Genomic DNA, 20,137 nt, shown 5'->3' on the forward strand with positions numbered 1-20,137 from the left:
ATTGTTTAAGAGATGTATATTCTTCATTCAATAAATCTATTTGACCTCGAAATGACCTTGAATTCAAACTCCAAGGTCAGATTAAATCTCTGCATTCGTTTTTCACCTGAAGACTTAGAAACTAATTCGAAATAGATTTTGATCCAGACTATTTTGAAGGAGTTATTTCAGTGGATCTTGTGATACACGTGAATTGTTTATGTGGATATTACTGCGGCTATACAGGGTGAGGTTTTGACTCGTATCAATATTTCAACGTAGATCGGAAAAAATGATATAAAAAAAATGTTTCTTTTGATCTCAAGAATCTACTTTTAAAATGTTCGTGGGAGTAAACTCATCCTGTATATATTCATTGCCTTTGATTTCCAAGTCTCGTGATTGTTAATAGTGAAAAATTTTGAAGTCATCATTTTGTATTACACTCAGCGAATAATCATGGAGCTGGCTCAGAAAGAATTCTAGGCATTTATTTTCAAGTCTATCCGTATATAACCACTTTGTATGATTCTTCAAATATAGTGAATTCTGATCAAATCATCTGAAATCTTTATCGAGTTCTGCCTTCATCCAACTGAAGTGGTTTTTTTGTGATAGTTGAACACGTGCAATTTATGGAACACTCGTTTCACAGAAAACCATAGCTGTCGTTTTTTGTCAGTACATACATCCCTGTAGAATTATCCGAACACCTAACGTCTAACATTTGTTAATTACGAACACGGAAGTTTTGCTTACTTGAAACTTTCCAACCACTGGAAGACCGCGAACTACACTAGTGTTTGCGCTATTCTTCCTCAGAAAGAACCCTTCAGAACATTTTCCAACGCTGAAAATATGCACTTCCAAAAATAGTTCATCCATGTTATCAGTTTACATTCCTGTTATTGTCCTTTGGAGATAGTTGAAGTAATGAAAGGATCAGAAAGTTCGGAGGAATTTAGGTGCCATGTTGGAAGGAAATTCATTCCAAGAAAAACGAAAATAAACTGAATTTTGCGAACTCCTTTGTTTGGTTCTGTATGAAATCAGATTATTAGTTTTTATGAATTCAGTGACTTTGAGTTAAATCCAAGACCATTCGGAGTTGATTTACAAAACTATTAGAGGTATAAGAAGAAAGATATTTCGAAAAAATGCATTGTAATCATATTAAAACTGTCAGATTAAGAAAAAGCCCCATGATTTGTGTCAGATTTATGGGTCAACACATCTGCAACACCAAGAATTACTATCTGTATGAATATCTGATACGCATGAGTATGTGCAGTGTGGGCGAAATTCGTTGTCTACTGAAGGGATCTCGAGAACTATATAGCAGCTAGAAAAAAACGGATGACACATTCTCGAGCTCTTTGTGTGATATTTTTCGAAAGTTAGATTCCACTTAGTCTATCACAAAAACATTTTCTGGTGCAATTAATAAACTTGCTCCTTACAACTATATTTTCCGAATTGGATTCCTTCGCGTCGTAGCTGTGTTAATCGATAGAACGAAAGGTGGCTGGTACAGCCTCTCAAAACTTTCCTTCGCTCATTATGGACGTTCCGTGAACTGGCACGACAACTTTGAAATTGAAACTTCCGTGGAAGTTTTGATTTTTAAGATGGTAGTTATGTCCGAAGTTCTGCAGCAGGAAAGGGTGCTCAATTAAAAAGTTTTGTATGACGAACCGTAAGAAGGGATGATAAAAGAAATTTACGATCTAATAAATACAAGAGCTGATGAAGGGGAAGGATGTTGTATTCCGATACGAGTTCCCAACTTGATTGCTCTTTATGCATATCAATTCGGCGGAGAGAGGTAGGGCTCAGTGCATGCATTCTACGATTTCCTATCTAATTTTCCACAAAATTTGATTATTCAGGCATCGTAGCACCATAATTTAATTTTTTCTTGTTGTCTTTGTCTCCATTCCACAATACGCCTAATAAATATATAGCAGGAAACAGTTGAATTTTGTGTCAGTCTTTTCCACCTTTTTCTTCACCTTTAACTGCGTTTGAAAGAAAAGTTTCATCTCTCTGAGGATCTTTTTTACTGTTTTCTTAACAGAAATTTTATGAAAAATTATATGACCTTGAAGTCAAGGTTATTATGACTTTAGCCTTGCGGCTTTCACACTCCTCTCCAGAGGAACATTCACTTATCCCAGATTTCTCAGATATCAAAAGGATTAAGCTCTGTTGGAGCCTCCAGGTTTTCGGACTCGTGGTGGTGATCGGGTTCGAGCCGCTCCTCGGCTTCTTGCTGTCGGTTGGATTCCTGATCCACCCGCACTTCCTGTCGAAGCAGACGGTGTTCCTCTGCATTCCCCATGTACTTGCGTACAGTTCTCGCCGTTCCGAGCAGTACCGCCTTCTGAAGTTTCCTCAAGTTCTCTAGTAGTTTCTTCGGTATCAGGCCTGTAGATGAAATAACAATAGGGATGGTCTTGATATCTTTCAGCTTCCACTGTCTTCTGGTTTGTTCCTCGAGATCTCTGTATTTTGAAATTTTTTCTGTGTGCCTATTTAGAAGATTGTTATTATTTGGAATTGTTACGTCGATGAGTAGTGCTCTGTCCTCATCCTTATTGAGCAATATGAGGTCTGGTCTATTGTGGGTTATTTTCCGGTCTGTGAGAACCGTGCGATCCCAGTCGAGCTTGTGATGTTCATTTTACAACACAGCATCCGGATGGTAATTGTAATAAGGAACCTTTTTCGAACTTAGAAGTTTGTGTTTTAGTGCCAATTCTTGGTGAAGAATCTTGGCAATATCATCATGTCTATTTTTGTACTCCGTGCCCGCGAACTTCTGACATCCCTCGGTGATGTGCTGGATGGTTTCATGTGTCGCACACCCATAACGACAGCTATCGTCCGCCACTGAGGCATCCTTGGCGATGTATTTCATGTAATTTCTTGTTGAAATCACCTGATCCTAGATGGCGAACATGAAGCCCTCTGTCTCAGGAAACAACCTTCCGGAAGTCAACCAGTAGTTCGACGCAGATATGTCGACGTAATCATGGTTGACCTCGTTCTGGTGCCTTCCATGCAAAGGTTTGCCAATCAGTTTCTGCATTTTACTTTCTGCCGAGTGTTCGACGGTTTCCAAGTGATCCTGTTATAGCTTTAACGGTGTAGAACTATCAGCAACACAAACTACTCGATGGAGTTATTATTATTATTTGAACCGAGGTCGTTGTGGCACTATTAGCCTTCCGGAACTGCGACCATGTAAAGATGTAGATATTTTGTTCTCTACCTTACTCATTCATAGGAACCCAAGGAGGTCGTCAATGGTGTTGATAAAACCGACAACATTCTTAGGAGCTTTAGCCGTCACCTCGTGAGTATCTAGGACCGGTTTCCCTATATACGTGGTAAATGATCGGCAACTGCAACGATCAATTTCAGATGAAAATAATTACGAAAATTGAGCAACCGATCAGATGAAGGCACTCACCCAGAAGTCGACGTTGACGTATGAAGTCCTGTGATCCTCCACTCAACTCAGTAGCAGAATTGGCTCCAGGAGGGAAAAAGGGGATAACCTCCTCTGCACTTGCTTCGTGGCGATCACTCCACCGGTTGCACAAGGCTCCAAGGGCACTTCACCTTTGGTTTTGGTTGCTCAACCTCAAATTTTCCGTCCAAACAGATGACCGAAGAAAGCAGATGAATATTTCTTCACGGAAGAAAACAGATGAATAATCGTATGGTGACGAGAAGTTTGCGAAACAAATCTTCCTCAACTTTAGATGATAGAATAGCAATGAATTTTAATAACTTTTCTGAATTTATTAGAAGCACGTTCTCGTGGTAAACAAACTGAGGACATTGACTTATATGTCGTACGCAAGTCGCGATGTATGCTTTCGCCGAAAGCCGTATGGCGCTAGTTCTCGGGTCGAAAAAACCCCCGAAGCAGACCACCTAGGCAACACAACATTCTTCTTTCACGACTTAACATGCCGCCCGCCCTGAAGGATCCCTTCAGTAAGACCAACTGAAAGGAGTGAACAGACGAAAGAAGAAAGTCATCTACTGACTTGGAAGAGGACACAGCTTGACGATTGGTCGCCGAATTGTCCCAGAAGGGGTGGCAACATCAGCCACACGAGTTGTGGAGTCAGCTCCGGGAAAAACAGATGATATACGGCCGATACTCCACTTCAGAGGAGGAAGACCATCATCTCGAATGATGACCACAGTGCCCGGAAGGATAGGGGTAGACGGCTGCAACCACTTATGACGTTGCTGCAAGGTATGCAAGTATTCCTGACGCCAGCGCTTCCAAAAATCCTGCTGGAATCGCTGGACTAGCTGCCAACGAGATAAGCGATTCACCGACACGGAACTGACATCATGGTCAGGAGGAGCGTTGAGGGGGCGGAAAATCAAGAAATGCCCCGGTGTGAGGGCCTCAAAATCCGAAGGGTCAGATGAGGGAAGATACAGAGGACGGGAGTTGAGAATAGCCTCAACCTGTGTACAGACGGTGAGAAATTCCTCGTAAGTGAGTTTCTGCTCGCCGATAACGCGAGTGAGATGATGCTTAGCAGATTTCACAGCGGCCTCCCAAAGGCCGCCAAAGTGAGGACTGGAAGGGGGTATAAATCGCCAATCGGTTCCAGACGACGAGGCAGCATCACAAAGACTCTGCTGATGTTGTGGAGCTGACAATAAGCGACCAAGGTCACGAAGGTAGTTATGAGCTCCAACGAAGTTGGTCCCGTTGTCGGAAAAGATGACGGAAGGGTGACCGCGGCGCGCAACGAACCGCCGATAAGCAGCGATGAACGCTGGAGTGGACAGCTCAGATGCCAATTCTAGGTGAACTGCCTTGGTGGTGAAGCAGATGAAAACAACCAGGTATGCCTTCGTGCTGACAGCCCCACGTAGTCGGGCACTCGTGACGTAAAAGGGTCCGGCGTAGTCGACACCAGTGGTAAGAAAGGCCATAGCAGAGGATAGTCGCTCCGGGGGCAGATTGCCCATTGGTTGTACCAGGGGACGAGGTTTGCACGAGAAGCATCGATTGCACCTGCGCAGTCGATTGCGTACTACATTACGTCCGTCCAGAATCCAGTACCGGCGACGAATATATGAATGAGTAGCTAAAGCGCCGGCGTGCAGGAGACGATAATGGGCATCATCGATAATCAGATGAGTGAGATGGCTATTCTTTGGCAGAAGAACAGGGTGTTTGTGTCTATACGGCAACAAGGCCGCTGACAGGCGGCCTCCAACACGAATAAGTCCATGCTCGTCACAAAAAAGGTGAAGCTTCATGATGAGCCGAAGACGAGAAGATGGCTTTCGAAGCTCAGACAACTCCTCGGCGAAATAAACAGATTGGACCAGACGTATTAAGCAGGCTTCCGCCTCCTGGAGCTCAACAGAGGAAAGAAAACCTGACCGAGGGAATGATGTACCACGAGTATTCATTATGAATCTTCGACAAAAGGCGATGACCCGCTTGAGTCGAAGATACGAGGAAAAGCGGTCAATCATGGTGGGTTCATCGAAGATAGCCGCTAACATCAAGGCGGAGATCGGCTTGGCTTCTTCGTCTACTCCATCAGTTTGAGATGAATCAACAGAGGAAAAGGGCCATAAGGATGAGTCGAAAGACAACCAGTGAGGACCCCGCCACAACAATGGGTGATGATGAATGTCTGCAGGAATCAATGCTCGAGAGGCACAATCAGCTGGGTTGTCCTCAGACACTACATGTCTCCAGCAGTCAGAGGGAATGAGATCTTGGATTTCAGCAACCCGATTGCCGACAAATGTCTTCCACCTGTGACTCTCGCCGCGGATCCACGACAAGGCCACAGAAGAGTCACAGAAGGCCATGCACTCAGCGCCGAGATGCTGCAACACGCGAGTGGACAGGTGATGCATAAGCTTTGCGAGAAGATGAGCACCGCACAGCTCCAAACGAGGTAGAGTTATAGCCTTGCAAGGAGCAATTTTTGATTTGGCCGCTAGAAGAGACACCTGGCAGTGACCAGACGATGCAAAAGTGCGGAGATAAACGACCGCAGCGTAGCCTGATTCAGAAGCATCACAGAAGCCAACCAACCGATGCGTAGAAGAAGAAACGTCAGGGATGAATCGTGGTATGTGAAGCTCTGACAAAGTGGGGAGCTGGGACTGAAATTGCAACCATGGGCGCTGAACCTCATTCGAAAGAGGTTGGTCCCACTCCAGATGGAGTAGGCAGAGCTGACGGAAGAAGATTTTAGCATAGAAGGTAACAGGAGTTAACCATCCCAGAGGGTCGAAGATTTTAGCCATCTGACTCAGCACAGTTCGCTTGGTGATTGCCGTTGAAGTCGACCGAACAGAATAGAAGAAGTGATCAGATGAAGGGTTCCACCCAAGCCCCAGAATCTTGAGACCTGGTTCACGATCGAGAAGAAGGGGGTCAGTGGACGAGGATTCTCTACAATGGTCGGCCGGAACACCGTCTAGCAGAGGAAGATGATTAGTAGCCCATTTGCGTAGCTCGAAACCGCCCGCCTTGAGCAGATCCTGCACTTGCTGTCGCAACTCGAGAGCTTCAGCCTCGGATGAACAGCCTGTCAAGATGTCATCAACATAAATTTCATCCAGCAATACTTGCCTAGCAGCAGGAAACTTGGGTCCGTCATCCGAAGCCAGTTGTCGAAGGGTCCTAAGTGCTATGAAGGGAGCAGAAGAAACTCCATACGTGACGGTGTTCAGACGATAATATTGGAGAGGTTCGTGTTTGCTAAAACGCCAGACTATACGTTGATAGTCCCTTTGCTCAGGGAGTATCAGGATCTGTCGGTACATCTGCCTAATGTCGGCGGTGAAGACAAAGCGATATAGACGAAAGCGAAGCAGGAGGGTGGAAATGTCCGCTTGCAGCTTCGGACCTGTCAGCAGAAGATCGTTGAGTGATTTGCCATTAGCGGATGCACAAGAGGCATTGAAGACTACACGAATTTTATCAGGAGGATCATCGGGACGATGTACGGGATGGTGAGGGATATAATATGGCTCATATCGCGGACAATCAGAAGACTCAGGGACCAATTCCATATGGCCACTCTCGAGATAATCTCGCATGAACTCATGATAAGCGACACGAAGGGTAGGGTTATTATCCAGACGATGTTCGAGCCGAATAAATTGTCTAGTTGCCACGTTGACGGAGGTGCCCAGCCTAGACGACGTCAAGGGCAAACCGACAGTGTACCTTCCGTTGGAGTCACGGGTGACATCAGCGCAGTACATCATCTCACACTCCCTCTCGGCTGGGGTCAGCGGAAGCACGTCAGGTACCCTGTCAAGTTCCCAGAAGCGCCGAACGATGTTGACAAGTTCCTGGTCCGACGGCTGCCAGGGGGTCATATCCATGGTTTGAAGGTCAGCAGCAGCAGGAGATTTTATGTCAGAGTTAGTGTTGTCAGAGGAAGATTGATAGGTGATCACTGAAACGGGGGATTTGGGCGGCGAAGAAGACGGAGAACGTACAGCAGATGATGACCCTGCAGAAGACGAGGGAGAGGCGCGCTGCCGAGAGCCCTGATGAGCGCGACTGTTGACAGTGTCAGGTGAGAAGGAAACATGTTTAGTCTTCTTGCGATGGCGAGCATAGGGCCCATAAAGCACCCAACCTAAGGTGGTAGACAATGCCCCCGGAAGTTCAGACGATGGGCACATCGTGCCAGGAAGAATAAGATGAGGGAGCACATCCGATCCAATCAACATCCCTATGATACGAGGCAGATAGAAGAGTGGGTCAGCTAGGTTGAATTGCTGAAACTCGGGCCATCGGCCATTAAACGCTTGGACAGGGAGAGGATCTATGGGGCTGTCAATGACGTAGGCCTTGATGATGAGATGGGGGGGGTCCCCTTGGTGACAGAGGCTAACGTATGCGTACCCTTGGATACGAAACCGATCTGCGTTACTTAAGGTGCGAAGTTGAACAACTTCAGGGTGAATGCGCAGACGAAGCTTGGTGGCCCAAGCTCGGGTGATGAGGGTGTGTTGGCAGCCGGAATCGAGAAGAGCTCGGCCGAATACAACATTCCGCTGGTTATCTAAGCGGATCCAAGCGGTAGGCATAAGGTGGTCAGGACTATTACTCTTACGCAAGGCAGACCGTACAGAGGAAAACAGATGACAAGAAGAGAACAGACGAGAAGACGGGAACAAGTGGTTACCACAAGCTGACCGCATTCGCAGTCATTCGGAACCGCTTCCAGAAGATGCTGAACTTGACCCCTTAGGAGGCGTGCGAGACCCCCCCAGGCCAGTCCTTCGGCCTCTCACTGAACTACCTCGAGAGGTGGAGGCACGGGCTGGCGGCTCCGACGAACCAGAAGGTTGAGAGGGAGTCTGATTCGTTGGTTTCTCCTCCGTTTGGGTACCAAGAGAGGGCGTAGGGCCAACAGGTGCCAGATGAAGAATCGTATGGTGACGCCCCCCGCACGTGTGACAGCACTGATCCGAACCACAATCAGCAGTGGCGTGGAACGATGACATGCAATTTCTACATAATCGCCTCTCAGTCACGAAAGCTCTTCGCTGATGGATGGTCATGGCTTTGAACTCACGACACTGGCGAATTGAGTGATTCGCCGAGCAGAACACACACACTGACGACGAACCAGAAGATGTAGGAGGACGCACACCTGCATAGGCAGGACGACGGGAGGACGGACCAGCAGAGGAGGGCCCAGACGATGAAGGAGCAGACGCTGACCCCACTGGTGATTGAGGTCTAGGCGGCCTCTTTGGCGCAGACGCACGGGACGAAGTGATGGAAGTGCTTTCCAACACTCGTAATTGTCGATTGGTGAATTCGAGCAATTGGGTGAGGTTAGGAAAGTCATCAGAGGATAATTGCCCCTCGAACAGCTGGCGAGATGGTACGTCTAAGTTGCGCAAGGCAAGAGAAAACAGAAGATAATCAGCCAAATCTGGAATGGGCAATGCCTTGAGGGCGTTGATGGCATTTTGATGCGTGGTGGCGAATTGTTTCAACTGGGATAAAGAAGAAACAGACGCCGGCCGCGAATCCAGTATCTGGTTCACATACAAGTCAGCCAGCCGACGGGGATTTTGGTACCGAGCGTAAAGGGCCTGATAAGCCAGAGGATAATTGACTGAATTTAGCTCAAAGCCGGAGATGACAGAAGCCGCTTCACCTGAGAGAGCAGACGTTAGCAGGTGAAATTTTTGAACAGGCGCCAGGGAGTTGCTTTGATGCACAAGAGCGTCGAATAGTGCGATGAAGCCGGGCCATTCTTCGATTTTACCATGAAAACATGGCAACTCGACCCGAGGAATCGGAAGGTCAACAGAGGAGGATGAACCCGTCTTTGCGACCGACGTAGACGCAGTCAGCTGACTGTGGGCAGCGCGGATCTGCAGGCAAATCTCAAAAAATGCCGCGAATTTCGATGGCGATCCGTCCCGTTCTGGCTCCTCCAACTGAGAGTTGAGTTTAACAATCAACTCATCAGCCTCTTTGAAGGCCTTCTCTATCTTAAAGAGCTCAGATAAACACATATTGGCCACATCTGCCTCATTAGTCAACCCTTTAATTAATTTAAATAAAGTAGAGGCCGCGGCGAAAGCATTTTCTCGCTTGACGATGGATTCGTTGATCAAAGCCTTCAATTTATCCATCGACGGCATTTTACTTCTTGAACAACCCCGGTAGCTAAATGAATTCCGAAAACTTCGCTGAAATGAACAGACGATGCGAAGATAACAAACAGATGATGAGCGATAACAAAAAAAAACAAATAAAGAATTGCACTGTTAATTTCTCCGAATGAAATAACGACAATGAAATATGAAATGAAAGCAATCAGATGAATGCAATTAGACTGAATATCTAAAGATTCCCGGGTTTCGGCACCAATAAATGATCGGCAACTGCAACGATCAATTTCAGATGAAAATAATTACGAAAATTGAGCAACCGATCAGATGAAGGCACTCACCCAGAAGTCGACGTTGACGTATGAAGTCCTGTGATCCTCCACTCAACTCAGTAGCAGAATTGGCTCCAGGAGGGAAAAAGGGGATAACCTCCTCTGCACTTGCTTCGTGGCGATCACTCCACCGGTTGCACAAGGCTCCAAGGGCACTTCACCTTTGGTTTTGGTTGCTCAACCTCAAATTTTCCGTCCAAACAGATGACCGAAGAAAGCAGATGAATATTTCTTCACGGAAGAAAACAGATGAATAATCGTATGGTGACGAGAAGTTTGCGAAACAAATCTTCCTCAACTTTAGATGATAGAATAGCAATGAATTTTAATAACTTTTCTGAATTTATTAGAAGCACGTTCTCGTGGTAAACAAACTGAGGACATTGACTTATATGTCGTACGCAAGTCGCGATGTATGCTTTCGCCGAAAGCCGTATGGCGCTAGTTCTCGGGTCGAAAAAACCCCCGAAGCAGACCACCTAGGCAACACAACATTCTTCTTTCACGACTTAACACGTGGTTCTTAGGTCCGCCAGCTCTGGACTTGCATACCATGTGCTCAGCTGTTTCTGCTTCTGATCCACAGGGCCTACAAATCTCATTTGCTGACTTACCCATACGGTGCAAATGATATTTGTACCGACAGTGCCCTGTCAGCAGTCTCACCATCACCCGAAGCTCAGCTCGTGACAGCTCAAGCAGTTTTCTGGTGTAGGTCGGTGAAATCATCACGAATTTCTTTGACTGAGTAAGCCAGGAGTGTTTCTCCAATGGGTTTATCTGTTGTTCAACTCCCATTGTTGGACCGCTGCCTTGTATTGGTACTTTACAAGCACAGAAAGGCTCAGGTCCAGCAGGTATTAACCTTGATGGTCTTTTTGCAAGTTCATCGGTTTTCTCGTTTCCCTCAACACCACAGTGCCCTAGTACCCACAGTAGAGTCACTTTGCTGTCTCTGGCCAATTGCTTTATGGTATTACGGCACTCCCATGTCAGCAGAGATCTCTGGCAGTGTGATACCAGGGACCTCAGCATAGCCTGGCTGTCCGTGGTGATATAGACATGCGCACCTTAGAGGTTCATTTTGAGACACTCCTAAGCGCATACTTAAACAGCCAGTGTCTCGGTTTGTAAAATAGAGGGTTCACCTCCTAGGGTTTTGGAGATCCTCAATTAAGGTCCATATACGCTAATGCCGGTGCCCCTTTTCCTATTTGATCCATCAGTTAACCACGTGGATGACTTTTTGTCCCAACGATTTACGAAACTTATTGCACTAGGACGGTCAGCTATGACCGTTTCAAAGGACGTTTTGAAATAGAATATGATTGGCACAACATCCGACGGTTTTGCCAAGAGGTTTGAGTCTAGTTGATCCAATATCCTCATATGTCCAACCCAGTGTTCGGGTAGGAGATTCCCGTTAAGGGATGAATTCAAGGTTAAAAAAATGTTCATTTTCTTCCCCCTTTTATACCTGCCTAACAGTTTTTTTATTTTAAGTTTTTGTGATAAGTTACAAGTCGAATGCCTATCCCTGTATATTTATTAGCTAGGTAGGTATGTGAAAAATACACTTCCATTTTCCAATAAAATGCAATAACAAGCAGGACAAGTTCGTTTCAACAAACAACGGTCTACCAAACTTTCATTTCCCCTTTGGAACAGACCCATTCGTGGACGCCAAGAGAATTTAGCCAGAGGCATGAAAACGCCTCGTCTCGCCTGCATTAATACGGGAGAACATGCCAGATGTTGAAGGGTTTCGCTAAATATCTGGAAGGCGCCGGGATTAACACGCTTTGTCTCGTACAAATATTTACCCACCCGGGGGTATACCGAGCTGATGCCTGGCGAATCCTATGTAGCTTTTTTCTGTTGGTTTAAGTAGGTCGAGATTACACATAGTGTCGCGTTGTAATTGTCGTCGAGGAGATAGGAGAGGTATGCATCGTGAAACGAGATCCTTGAAGGGTGTGTATTCGGGAATGAGGAGTGAACCGAGCAGTGTAAATTGCTGAGGGTTCAGCAGCAATTAGGGAATACTGTTATTTAATCAACGCCTTGATACGAGTTTTAGAGAATTGTTTCACATATCCGTTGATGATAGAACGTTCGTGACATAATTGTTATATTTTCGACACTAGCAATTTAATATTTTAATGGGCAACTTTTTATTATTTCTTGAATAAAATATATAAGATAAATGGTTTCAGATCAGGAAAAATAATGAAGAAAATTAGAGCAATAAATGAATGTGGAAAAAGTATCTATTTTCATATGATTCTTTTCATGTAGCATATATGCTATAATGCACTTTTAGTGAACTACTCTGCGGCTGTTCGACGAACTTTTCAGCACAAAAACGAATATAGTGAGTTCGACTCTGATGAATATATGGGTTTTTGTATGTGTCTAGCGGAGAAAAATATCGTGAATATACTCAATAATGATAAACAAACATGAAAATATAAAAATAAAAACTCAAAGAAATTCTTCGCAGAGATAATAATATACAGGGTGTTTTCAAAGGTGAGGCTTTTTTTGACAGAAGGTAGAACTCATCAAAATAAGTCGTTTAACCAAACATTGTCTATATAAAATATCCAAGATGGCTGACATACAATCCCTAGAATTTCGACAAAATTTCATTGAATTTCAAGTACGGGACTGTGGAAGGTGACTCCGGCATCGCAAACACGAAATAAAACATAGACATAGGCTGGACAATGAAGGGTTGAATACCAAGTTCATCGGATTAGATGGATCAGGTCACTTTTGAATCATAATTGTTGTATCGTGCAATTGAGGGTGAAAAAAAAATTTGAAAATCGAGGCCGTTTCTTGAAAGTGCTTATGTTAGTTATGTTGAAAAAGTACTTTGATGTTCCCCATTTCATCCCATATTACAACGATTGTTGGAATGTTCGAACAAGAAGATTGTGATGCCCATTGTGAGAAAATTCGTGAATAATTTAGACGAATTTTATTGGTAAGATTTTGAAGTATTATTATATTTTTTACACCTGTGTCCTAAGTCTCTTCTGTCAGTTTCTATCGAAATGAGCTATTTCATAAAACAATTCGGCAATCCTAAGTTTCCATTTTCATTAGTAAATATCGAACGAGCCAATATCCTAAACGAAACCACATGGTCCAATCAGGACATCAGTTTTTTCCCACTGCTTTGAATAATGCGGCAAAAAAACGGTCTAGGGTCGTATTAGGATCTATTTCAGTTATCATTTTCAATTGTTTTTTCAACTTTGTCATTCTGAAAGTTTTGTTATAGGTTGATTTTTGGAGAAATGCTTCATTTTGACCAGTTCTATCTTTGGTTGAAAAAAAGCCTCCCCTTCAAACACCTGAAGATGCTATTGTGATGGCGAAACACGTGATTTGGTTCAAAAACCCATTTTGTCGAAAATCTTTTTGGGTTCAATCATGGATTTTCATCAAATATCGGTCACGCCAATTCAATAATCAGCCTTTGTTAATATTATTTTTGTTCCCTAATATCAAACTTTAATCCAACACAACATTATCGCTGAAGGCAGTCTAACATGGATATTTTCCGGGATATAATAAAAATTTTATCTCTACAATTCATAGTAGGTACGTATCTCCGACCCACACATTTATCAATCAATCTGGTGACTCATCTGCGTACGCAGCAAAAACTGTAAATCAATTCTACATCGAAAAAAAGTGGAAATAAAATCTCGGAAAGAACCGACACAGGCACTTTTCCACACTGTTGCCTATCTCCGACATGCACACTTCATTCGATTAGTTTTTTAGATGAAAGATGACGGCAAATCGCTTTTTACGGATACCTAAACGACAAGCAAAAATGTATTTCTCGTATAAACCCGATCTACATACGAAATAAGTGGAGTTTTATTTAATAGATGACAGTATGCGGATATTTTGATCTGAATGTGATTAATTCCTGTCTTCAACGATTATTTAATTTCAAGAGACGCAATTTACGTGACAACTTCTATACCAATACTACGATTTCAGTCCCACCAACGTTTAGGGGACTCTCAGTGTATTTTTCTCTGAACGTGGGGACAAGTCAGTGTGGCATTGCAAAAACCATCTGAACGCTTTCCAACGGTTGCCTGGCGAATGCAATCCAATCGGGATACGGTAAATGTTTTGGTTGATCACTGACTGACTGTCAGAATGTATGTCAATGTCAATATCATGTTCCTGATGGTTTTAGATTCATTCCCACACATCGCTCGATTACGAATGTTTCTGCCTGAAAGACGCTTTGACAGTGGCCTAGGGATAGTGGTGAGCATTTGATGCCAGTCCCGAATACTTCTGATCCAGTATCTGTCGTGGTTTTAGAACCATCTGTGTACCATTTAATAGTATTTCTTTCGAGGATTTGGGAGGTGGCTTACCTTTCCCAATCTTCCTTTTTACTCAGCATCATGTGAATGTTTTCTTGATGCCTGTATTCTTTATTTTTATCGTTGTTACTGGGACGATTAGTTGATGGTGTGTAAGTCAGAGAGGCCAAGGCTCTCTGATTCCTAATTCTCTTCATCTCCTGTACCTTTCCTGGATATTCTAAGGAAGGCCTCATGCGCTATTCTTCCCATCACAAGGTGACGAAGTATGAAATCTGTAATGATCTCTAGTACCCTTGTTGGGCACATTCTTATAGCTCATAGCTCCAGTGATGAAAACACTGGCTAGCTTTTGAATTACTTCGATGGTTTGCCTCGTATTGTTCTGACTTACCTTGGCATGCCCTAAATTGCTGCTCTCACAATCATGACTTACATACAGGGTGTGGCGTAATGAATGGATAATATGGAGCATGCAGCTAGATGACTCTATGGCGGTTTAGAAAAATATATTTTACGTTTAGTAAAAGTGCCTTGGTTTTCGAGATATTGGAGATTTTCGAATATTCAAGAGAATTACACCCAAATGAAGGAATTTTTTCAAACTGTTTTTTGAATCGTATTCCTGGATAGATGATCTATCAAATATGATACATTATTTTTGAGGCGCATGAATAGTTTCTCATGAAATATAGGTGTGTTATGCGTGTTATGACATATGGTTTCTGGGGCGATAATGATCAATACCGCTTCAATCAGGAAAAAATACTATTTCTGTATTTTGCCCTCCTTATGTGAATCTTCTCTTATGTGTCGCACGAACATCTGTTTTGAGGGAATGACAGGATGGTGAGTTCTGTGGAAGGGATGTACGTACAACTCTCTGACTATTATGTCAGAATGGTTATTTTGCAGAGTAAAGAAACAGGGATCACAGATATCGAAACCGTCTAGTTCGCCAGCCAGAACCAAGACTTTGAGTTATCGGAAAGTGTGAAGAAATTCAGCCTAAAAATTACAGAATAACAGGTCGGAACAAAACAAAACGGCAGGATTCGGATATCCGTTACTTTTCGTCTTTTCAGGGGTCCGCGCACCGACAGTCAGACTTCCGGTACCGTGAGAACACTGGACGGGGAGCGCCCCTGATAAAGTTCCTCGGCATTATTTTCAGCCTTTCGCACAAATGAAAATAACAACTATCGGCAATAGGCAATCAGTAAATTCACATTAACTCGGAAAAAGCTATTTGCAATAGCTCAGAAAAAACAGCAAGAAACTGATTTGTCCAACCTTATGTCCCAGGAAATTGAAGGACTTCGAAAATATTTCCTGAGCAAGGCTGCTTCGTCAGAACTCCATCGAGTAGTTTATGTTGCTGACAGTTCTAGGCCGTTAAAGCTACAACAGGACCACTTGGAAACCGTCGAACACTCTGCAGAAAGTAAAATGCAGAAACTGATCGGCAAACCTTTGCATGGAAGGCACCAGAACGAGGCCAACCATGATTACGTCGACATATCTGCGTCGAACTACTGGTTGACTTCCGGAAGGTTGTTTCCTGAGACAAAGAGCTTCATGCTCGCCATCCAGGATCAGGTTATTCCAACAAGAAATTACATGAAATACATCGCCAAGGATGCCTCAGTGGCGGACGATAGCTGTCGTTATGGCTATGAGACACATGACTGTCCAGCACATCACCGGGAGATGTCAGAAGTTCGCGGGTACGGAGTACAAGAGTAGACATGATGCAGTTGCCAAGATTCTCCACCCAGAATTGGCACTAAAACACCAACTTCTAAGTTCGAAAAAGGTTCCTTATTACAATTACCATCTGGATGCTGTGGAAAATGAATGCTGTGGAAAATGAACATCACAAGCTCTACTGGGATCTCACGGTTCTCACAGACCGGAAAATAACCCACAATAGACCAGACCTCATATTGCTCAATAAGGATGAGGACAGAGCACTATTCATCGATGTGGCGATTCCAAATAATAACAATCTTCTAGATAGGCACACTGAAAAAATTTCAAAGTACAGAGATCTCGAGGAACAAACCAGGAGACAGCTGAAAGATGTCAAGACCATCCCTATTGTCATATCATCTACAGGCCTGATACCGAAGAAACTACTAGAGAACTTGAGAAAACTTCAGTTGGACGAAAATATTATATCTATAGAGTCATGAGGAAGACGGAACTGCATGGCAAAATGAGAGGAACACCGTCTGCTCCGACAGGAAATGCGGGTGGAGTAGGAATCCAACCGACGGCAGGGAGCCGAAGAGCGACCCGGACTTGACCACCACCACGAGCCCGAAAACCTGGAAAGGGCTCCAACAGAGCTTAATCCTTTTGATATCTGAGATATCTGGGATAATTGAATGTTCCTCTGGAGAGGAGTGTGAAAGCCGCAAGGCTAAAGTCATGTTCATTGTTTCAAATAATTTTCTTCAGTGTACAACAAAAAGTAAATGAAATGAAACAGTGTCAGAAGAAAAAAAAAGAATGTTTTTATTAAGTTGATCTCAATTTCGTTTATATAGTATGGTTCCAACTCCAGTAAGTAAGTAATAGCTAATACCTCTAGCTCATCAGCACTGACGAACAGAAACGCGTTTATCAACAAATTCATGATATGTTTACACGGAGCTGCATCAAGAAATTAATGAAAACGGCGTGAAATGTTTATGATTTTCTTTAATTTCCGTAACCTTGAATCAGAATTAAAAATGTAATAATTTAGAAAAAAAAATTGAAAAACCAGCAGGGTCATCTTCATTCAACTTCATTAGGAATTTACTCATTCTGTGAATAATGAATACCAAAAATCATTAAAGCATTTTAAGTATCACTGGATGTTTTTTTGTGCCACTCAGTTTATTGAAGGCTAGATCAAGGCTGATTGTGGTAGATGGAGAAGGGGTGGAGGAGGCAACCGCTTCAACTGAATCTAAATTTCCAAATGAAATATCCTGCTAGATCTGCCCCTTTGACCTTTCGGATCGATAAGGTTCCTGAAAAAGTTTCAATCAACGGAACACACAACGAGAAATAAGACTCGCACGGCTTTCAGACTAACACTTCTTTTTCGCCGTCATAATTCGCGTGGTCGCCGTTACGACAGAACTGGATGGAATTTCATTTGCGGGTCTTCGTGTCTTTATCTATCCGCCCCCCTTTGCATGCCCCCATCTGGCAACGGATAGAGCATAATGCGGCACTCCACGAGTTGCATGGGAATGCAACGTCACTTGGACACATAAAATACGTAAGAGGTGACAAGATGGACGTGCAAGGATTCACCACACGAAACTGTCGTAGAGCAGAATTTAGAATATGGAAAATGTAATCAATCTTGAAAGCTTCTAAAATTTCCATTTATATGCATTTGTTATTTCCTGAGTCTCATCTTTAATTAATTTAATTTCGTATTTCACTCAATCACAAAAATGCACAAAGATTGCATGAACGTTATTGAACTTCGTGATAAATGAGATATAGGTGTATGTTGTGGGATAAGGGAAAAAAATTCTAGGCTGGATTTTGCCCACTTTATATTCAACGACGTTTCGCAGAGTTTGTTCATCTGCTCCTCCAGGCTAACAAAAAATTTTGAAACAATATAAAAAGCAACATTCTTTCTCTTTTTCTATCTTCTATATTAATTAAATTATCTCTAAAATATATTTCACTCTGGAAATAATCCAAAATTGAAATTACAACAACTACTCACATTCATTCGAGTGAAATCTACATCCCATTAATATACTATGGATATCCATGATGGATATGTTGGACGTCCGAAAGATATAAGTTGAAGGATCTAGTACATCCTATGGACGTCCATAGGATGTGACAGTGTGACCTTTTTGGATGTCTTATGGATATCCACAATAGATAACCTAAGGACGCCTGTAATGGATATCCTATGGATTGACTGAGCAAATCCTAATGGGATATCCTACTTACTTCCGTGGTTGGATGTCCTATGGATTTATATTTCATATCCACGTATAGATATTTATAATGAGTTCTGAATGAATATCCTTCGAATAGACTGAGCAAATCCTAATGGAATATCTTACCTACTTACTATCGTGGTTGGATATCCTATGTATGTACATTTAATGTCCACGGATATCCCGCCTTGAATCGTACTTGAAATGAATATCCATAAAATATTTTGTGTTAACTGGGAATATCCCTCGGAATATCCTCACCGAATTCTAACCACTTCAAATTCTTCCTCTGTACGAGTAATCGCGAATCGACAACACTACAAGAATAATCTCATTTTAATCTCTTATTCTATGTAGTATGTAGAGTTTATATTTTATTGAAAAACTGTAAGACAATTTGCTAAGGTAATCAGTTTATCTGATCTAAAATTATTGCTTTTATACAAATGAATATAAATCCTTTCTAATTTTTTTCTCTCCTTGCAATTCTTTCTTTAATATTAATGTTTACTTTTCCAAAATCAATACGGTGGTTCATGTTTCAGAAAATTGGAACACAGAGCGGTTTTTTCCTGGTTTTTTGAATCTTTCGAGTCATTTTTATGTTGTTAAGTTATAGTTTCTGAATATTGTTTTGCCTGTACCATATATACTTTCGGGCAGCCAATATAAGGAGTACCAATACAATAAAATACACTTTACTCATCCTTTCAGACCAACCGTGATGTAAATGACAAGTCCAGAGAGTTGTAATACAAACATAAAAGAAAAAGAAGACAATTTTACAATTATTCCATAATTTATATAAAATGAAAAGTGAATTTCAACAAAAAATTTTAACACGTCAATTAAATGAACTTGTGAGGAATTCATTGATGCTATAAAAACATTTCTGGATGAACAGAGTTTTTATTTCTCCTTCAAATTGTTTATCGTTCAGTTATTTGTATCTCTATCATCTGATAAAGATACAAATTACTAAAGAGGATTGTATACATTATACAATAAGTCATTCTTGGTGACGACTCATATTAAGACGTTTTGGGTTTGGGTATACAGAAAATATTTTGATGTCGAGCATTATAGTTGTGGAAATCTGAGCACTTCATAAAGCCACTCACGTGATTTCGTATAAACAACAAACAATTAAACATATAAAAATAAGGAAACGTCAAGATACCGAACTTCCTGAATATTTCCCTACAAGATTCACGACTTCCCGAATGGCAGTATCATGATCAAATTTCGGTAAATGCAATATTTTGTACTATTCGCAAGAATTATGTATAGTATCATAACCTTACTTTAACAAATATTTTCCTTCGTCCCTGATAATGAGATTGTGGAATGAAGTAGAAATTAATGATGACGGCTGCGATAAACAACAGCAATAACCATTTCCAGATAGGCCCTCTCGAAAAGAACATTAACGTTCTCCTCTCTAACCAAACTAATCTAGGCAACCAACAAGACTATTCTGTTATTTGTAACTAGTTCGAAACTTTGCTGTGGGTAAAACTAACTTTCTGACACCATTAATATTTTATCTCGCCGAAAAAAAAAATTAGGAAACGGCTATTATCTGACGGGGAAACTTAGTGTTTGCGCTGAGTTATGTCGTTGCGATAGTTGGAGAGTGAGGAGTAAATGGCCATAGGAAGGTGAGTTTTAAAATGCATTCAGATTTATTTGTTCGAACATTCGTTGTGAAAATGGGGAAACATCATAGCACTTTTACAACATAATTAACATAAGTACTTTCAAGAAACTGCCTCGATTTTCTACATTTTTTTTCACCCTAAATTGCACGATAAAACAATTATGA

At 42.4% G+C, this 20,137-nt stretch overlaps 1 protein-coding gene across 8 annotated transcripts in view; it reads right to left on the minus strand.

Moving 5' to 3' along the window:
* LOC123319500 (disks large 1 tumor suppressor protein) overlaps positions 1 to 20,137 on the minus strand; it is a 693,102-nt gene that overhangs the window by 144,384 nt on the left and 528,581 nt on the right. The gene's annotated exons all lie outside the window — the stretch shown is intronic.

This window comes from Coccinella septempunctata, chromosome 8 (assembly GCF_907165205.1).
Source record: "Coccinella septempunctata chromosome 8, icCocSept1.1, whole genome shotgun sequence".
In the NCBI taxonomy this organism is placed as follows: Eukaryota; Metazoa; Arthropoda; class Insecta; order Coleoptera; family Coccinellidae; genus Coccinella; species Coccinella septempunctata.